Genomic DNA, 7,073 nt, shown 5'->3' with positions numbered 1-7,073 from the left:
CGCCGGATCTAGATTTGAGTTGGGTTAACTTATTCAATAGTTTTCTGGATTTGGTTTGTGAGGACTTTGACAATATGGTAATTTGTGGCAATTTTAACTATCCTAAGATCCCATGGGAGCTTCCGGATAGCTCAAGAGGTGCTAACGAAGAGGCATTCGTAGAGGCGTTACACGATCACTTCCTAACTCAAATTCAACGCAAGCCCACGCGTGGCACTAGCATTTTAGATATGGTTATCACTAGTGTTCCAGATCAAACGACCGTGTTGGACGTCCTTGACATTAACAATGCCAGGTTGTTCACGGATCACCGAATTGTCCTCTTCGAGTTTCAAACCTCAGTCAAAGTGCCTGCCAAGACGCACCGATCCGTATATGATTATGCTAGAAACGCTTTGTGCTCTGTCAATTTGACCAGTGTAGTGGATGAGGGTGATCTCGGAAGCTGTTGGCAGACCTGGAAAGACCTATTTTTTGCTGCAGTAAGGGATTGTACCCCAGCCAAGCGTCTAAGGGGGAGGAATCGTGTGCCCTGGCTCACAGGCGCCATAATGAACCTCATCGAGAAAAAGGAAACTGTCCGCAGGAAACTGGAATTGCGCCCGTTGGAGTCACTTAAAATCAAATTTCAGACTCTGCCTCTCGTGCAGTAACGTGATATAGCCCCTTTAAGTGAAATAGTCTGCAAAAAAACTAACTGCAATTATAGTTAACCACTAAATTTTCTCCCATTCTTATTGGTTTCAATTGATCACGTGACGCGATAGTGTTCGTCCGCGGAGAGACATTAGGGACCTTAAGATCTACGACGGCGACGTCGACGAAAACGTCACCTTAAAATAGAACTTCGCTCAAGTAAAAGTCTTTCGCGATTACTCCACCTCATTCACTCCGTACAATGTGGGCGAAGTTTCCTAAAAATAACTTGGTACGAGCGGTTTCAGACTGAAAATAGAGAATGAAAGATCCTCTGTTGCATGATCACGTTGTCGTCAAAACCTAAAATTTAGTGATTTCACGTCGTCGTCTTGCAGAGAACCGCAAAGATATGAGCTAAAATCCGTGCTGCACGTGCAGCACGATTATTTATGCTCTTTTAATCAATGATATCATTGTTTTGTGGCGTTTTCGTCGACGTCGACGTCGTCGTCGTAGATCTTAAGCTCCCTACTATCAGCCCATAGTGCCCGTCCGAGGAAAATACCCGGATGGATAGTAGTCGTCCGCTGAAAATACCTTTGTAAACAAGCGGCCTTATGGAAAATAAACAATCGAAATTGTATTAAGGGGGTTTTTGTTTGTTTTCTTTTTCAAATTTTACAATGGCTGACACGGCTTTCGTCTAATAAAGTTGAAAATAATTCAACATGATTTTTGAGCTGGCGCGCGAAAGAAAATTTAGTAGTGAACAATAAAGGCAATAGAGTGTTCATGTCTCGGAACTATCGGTCTGATAGTTGCCCCTTGGAAATTTGATGTTCTTAAAACTAGCATATTTGCCCTCGAAGCTTCGCTTTTAAGAGATATTTGGGATCAAAGTTGGCCAAATTTTATGCTAATTAAGACCACAGAGCAAAACTCCTTTCACGGTAGTGATTTCTTTTGTTTTGGCTTATAAATTATTAATGAGTTTGAGGAGGTTTCTAACTGAACCAGATGATGTTAATTAAACACAGAGAGTATTAGAGCAAATACACTGAATGACTAAGGCCCAAATTTGGTGGAAGACACTGCGGGTTTACACAGAAGATATCGAATTTAGTTTTGATCTCGAATTTTCTTGTGCGGGTCTACGCACGAGTTGTCATAACGCACGAGTAATCCATTCGCATGCAGTAGGTTCATAACACAAAGGAAATGATTACAAAAATAATTCCAATGAGTAACTATTGTTGGTTTTCACTCACGTGATCAACAGCCATGTTTTTAAACGAAAACAAAAGAAAACGGAGGATTTGGTCGAGGCTCCAACATGGCCGCCGTTTCTTTGTTTAGGGGCTCCAACATGGCGGCAGTGACGTCATGTGAAAACCAAGAATTACTATGGGATTGTTTCCGATCAAGAGGCTAGACCCTCATAACTGATCGCCATTGTGTACTACTATCGAAATTCACCAACATACAGAGTTACATAACTAAGCTACTAACTTGCAATCTTACCTGGAAATCAGTTGACCAAGAAACGCGTTCTAAATCACTGTCAGAGTCGGAACTATGTGCAAAGGAGAAGGCCAGGAAAACATCAGTTTTGTCTTCAAAAATGTGGCGTGAAAGTCATTCCATTGTTTGCTTTACACCATTATTGATATTACTAGGTTGTAACAGTGAAGATATTGGAAGTAAACTTCATTACCTTGCAGTATAGTCGTGTGAATATTTAGAATAAAGGCCGCGAGCTTGTAGTTCTGAATTGATTGTTCAAATGCTCTGCAACCTCCGAATGAATAAGATACTCACCTCTCCGAAGATTTGATTGCTATGGAACCTGCAATGTATGCCAGAAAAAAACCAAATTTATGAGGCACTCGATCAACATTTCAAAGTAAAATCATTTAATAAAACATACAGTTACCATCCATGCTGTGTTTGCTTCGACGATCGCGTTCGAAGAGCGCGTGCTCAAAACTAGTTGCCAGACCCTTTTCTTTTCCTTTGTCCGGCATTTTGAATTCTCAGGCTGGTTGCCGCTGTACACTCGTTCCCAGACTTCCGTTCCCGGTTCCCCGTTCCACCTTCCCCGTGCCACGTTCCCCGTTCCCCGTTCCCCGTTCCCCGTTCCTGGTATTAGTAACATCCCACTGTAGACCATATTGTCCCCTTATCAAGGATTCGATTCAGTTCTAGAAACCATTGGCACACAAGGTCAAGGCACGCGATGAAAATGTTGACAAACAAAGTCAAAATGCCCAAATAAACAAGGGTTTGGATCGTTGCGAATAATGCCCAGTTCATATGCAGTTTCTAAAGAAGGACTCTAGGAAACGTGCAGGGTTTTTTTTCTCACGACACCAAAGAAAATCCGGTAATACCGTTTAGTTTGTAGGTAATTTTGGACATGTTTCAGTGTAGCTGTATTTTTAAACATGAAATTCGGATTTAATATTTTCAGTGGTTTTCCGGTTGTTTTGTTGATTTTGTGATTCATTTATTTTCGGCGGATTGAACAAATATAGTAAAAAAACGATGACAACAAGAATTTATACCTTTGAAAGTTGCAACAGACCAACTTGCGGCCTTTTTCGTTCTTCTTAAGTTCCTTTCAAACACAATTTTGTACATTTCTTTTGGTTGAAAGGGCCTGTTGTGCTTTGTTTTTATCGCCCCCTGCTCTGGTTGAATCCCTGCTTGCTAAAAATTAAGTCAATGCCGGGACAAAAATTTGGCTGGTCTTCCCTGGGTTCTTCCACTTACTTCATTCACTGTCAACTTCGTCTCGGTCCATAAACATGCAAAAAAAAAAATACTTGGCCAATATCCAGCCATCTTGACCTCACGCTTGGTTAACAAAGGATTTATTATATGGAATCTGAAACACCGAAAAAATGGTCTTTGATCTTGCGGGAACAAGCGAGAAGTCCCGAGCGGGCAGTATAGCTCCATCTTGTCCGCTCGGGTAGCCAATCACAGCGCAGGATTTGGTTTATCATGCCCGCTGACGGTGCTACAATAAGCGACAAAAATAGTTGAGACACTGAAGTGGGAGGATAACAAATAGGGAAAAATCACTTTTAAGTTAACGTTACTTTTTCCACATGCATTCCCCCCTGTTCCCCCGCTTCCCCCCTTCAATGTTGGTAACGGAAAAAGGAAGAGTTGGCGATAAGAAAACAACATTGTTTGAGGGGGAGGGAGTAACATGGAAAGACTTTGGGGGAGGGATTTGTCCTAGATTCCTTAAAAGGGAAAGTATGTCAACCCTTTTGGCGCTTATTGTAGTCATATAGTAAAGAGAAATACACCATAGTCGCTTGCTAGGATTTGGACTGGACTAGCACGCACGCTATGTTATGATAATAATTATTTATTTTCAGTCATCAATTCCTTTGTTATTTTTCGGTTTAATTTACTAGATGTGCCCCTCTCCTTTCCATGTAATTTGGCATAATAAACTAATTATGCTTTGTACTCTGTAATCTCAGTATCTGTTTGGCATTTATATTCGTGGATTGGAGAAATTAAACAAATCAATCTCTGTCGTGTTGAAACATCCGCAATATCTGCCATCTTTACACTAAGGTTATATTAAACCGTCGGAGGACAAATGTAAGCTAGGTTTACTAGCTTCGAATCGAGGTGCCGGTTCTTATTCTATCAGTGTCTATTCAAAAATTAAGGTCTAACGAAAAACAAAATACTGGCAAAATCTATAACTATAAGGAATCTCTATGTAGAACATGTGACCGAAACCTTAAATATCGACATCACTCAGACATTTCAATATTGCTTCACCACGATGTAATTCTTACAATCAAAATGGCACTTTATTGTTTTGAAGCGTGAAATGTCCATCCAAATGGACGTGCATGAATCGAAAGTTTTGAGCCGCGTGAAATTTGGTCCCCTGATCCTTACTACTCTTTTGTCTTGAGTCGATCTCGACTTCAACAAGATGAGAAACCTGTACGTAGCTTCACCATTTTTTTTTTTAATTTGAGAAGTTTAATTCAGGAACTCCGAAGCAAGCTACGTCATATTGGAAAATAATCAGTGCTTTATCACCAGGCATCTTTGTTTGCTCCTTTGATGTTTGCCGAGCTTTAAAACCAGGCCCCTCTATTAACTATGCTCTTCGAATCATCGAATAAATATTTGTGGAATTATGGAATGAATTTTGCTGGAATCATCGAATGAATATTGCTTAAATTATCGAATGAATATTGCTTGAATTGTTCCATAAATTGAGGAGAGAATCGAATGCGTATCAATGCAAATTTATCGAATTTTGATAGTAGTTTATCGAATGTATTGGACAAACTCAAAAATATTTGAATTTTATTGTCAATAAGTGGAAACAAGAGAAAATGAGGGGACAGAGAAGGAGGCTCCCGGTCCAGCCCTTGGGATATGTCATGTCCACGAAAGTTATTTTTAGATGAACGGAAGTCTTCCGAGACGTCCGCATGCAGGCCAACCTCGGTTCGATGTTTGAAAGAAAATACATATTCATCAGCCTTTCACTTGCGCCATCATTTTCTCTTTTCACTAAGAACCTGAGAGCGAAGCAAGACTGCATGCGGACGTCTCGGAAGACAGACTTCCCCTAGAACAAAGACTTCCGCTCGTCTAAAAATAACTTTCGTGGACATAACATATCCCGGCCAACGCCTTGAGCCTCCCTCTCTGTCCCCTCATTTTCTCTTGGTGGAAACTGATAAAACGCATATACGCGAAATCGAATATTGACACATTTCGGCAACCATACAACTTGCTCCACTCAAAGAAAAAACTTGACTTTGCTCTAACATCCGCTGACCTGTCGAGTGACACATACAGCACGATATTCCGCTCTAACGTATTTCCTTTATCTGCTTTATGGTGTTTACCACTGATATTTTACAGCATCACCCAGCTCTTAAGACTGGAAAGCATTACGAAATCAATCAATAAATAAATCGAATGATGAACATAGTTAATGGAGATACAGTACACTTCTTCACAGTTCACTTCCGTATGGAATCAAGCAAAGTTAAATTTACATTGAGGATATCATCTTATTGGGAGAGGGAAAAAAATGTCGCTTACCTTTCCGGATTGCTAAGTTTTTTGATGCGATATAGTTTACTTATGACCATGTGCTGCAGGTCCATAGCCGAAAGGAACGAAAAGAACAACACACGCCGACCTATTTTTAGGCTGTGGGCCGATGGAAATCCGCTCCACAATAATCAAGAGCAAGGAAGATCCGACTCTCGCTTTCCTGTGACGGTCTTTGGATGCAAAGAGCCAACCTTTATTGACACCTATTGCTAAATTTAGTGAACCGATTTCTTACCTGATAATTTGAAACTAAAAGCTAACAAGACGATTAGAGCACCAATCATGTCGCCGGGCTTGAGGTGTTGAGGAAGTGAAGTAAAGTAACCTCAGTCAATACGCATATCAGTGTTAATACAGCAAACGAATATACGTAGTAATTGAAACTATTACGCTAATCAGCAGGGATAAAGCAATATCTATCAGTCGGCATGCTTCAAAAGCCTCGATGACAAGCTCAATATTACTATTCATTTACGCAAAATATACATTCATTTACGTCTGAGTGAATGAAACTATAGGGCAAATATACGTTCATTAGCACTTCCACGAACTTCATTAACACGAAAGAACTTTCAATAACGCTATTTGCGTACGAAAGGAAAGGAAAGGGAAGGAAAGGAAAGGAACTTAATTTAGGTGTCTAGTCATTCTATCGCTGGAGCGCTAATCGGGGACACTGTAAACTGAAATTAACAATGAAAGCAAATAATGTCGAATTTTGGTTTTTAAGGAGAGGGTAAACCGGAGTACCCGGAAAAAACCTCTCTGTGCAAAGTAGAGAACTGACATGTGTTAACATTCAATAGCATCAACGGCTGAACAAGTACACGTTTGGACAATCAAAGGTAACAAATATACTTTCAATCTTGCGCAGTGGTTAACCATTAACACCAATAGACAATCAATGGCGTATTATATCGGGACATACAATAATGCAACTTGCATAGAGACGCGTAATCAATTGCACCTTCATACAATCGTTTATTCGAAATGGTCAGTCATTAAACAAGTGCGTATAGTAGTAATAACAATCAACCATGGAAAAGAAATTTTAAATTGTTTTCTTACAGTATACTGTAATGTAATGTTTTGTAGTTATCCGTCAATTTCTTCATTAATAATATACATGCAAAAAAATACCCGATTCTGATTGGCTAATAGACGTGCTGTGCAGTTTAGGTGTGAAGGCCTGGAAAAACGCTCGCAACATTTCAACACAACATCTTGCAACAATGTTGAGCAAAACATGTTGCCACCCTGTCCAAAATGTTGCACGAAAAATTGACCGTTTTCAAATTTGATCCAACATCAACCAA

The sequence above is a fragment of the Montipora foliosa genome, chromosome 13 (assembly GCF_036669935.1).
Source record: "Montipora foliosa isolate CH-2021 chromosome 13, ASM3666993v2, whole genome shotgun sequence".
Taxonomy (NCBI): domain Eukaryota; kingdom Metazoa; phylum Cnidaria; class Anthozoa; order Scleractinia; family Acroporidae; genus Montipora; species Montipora foliosa.
Note: the sequence above shows the minus strand (reverse complement) of the source record.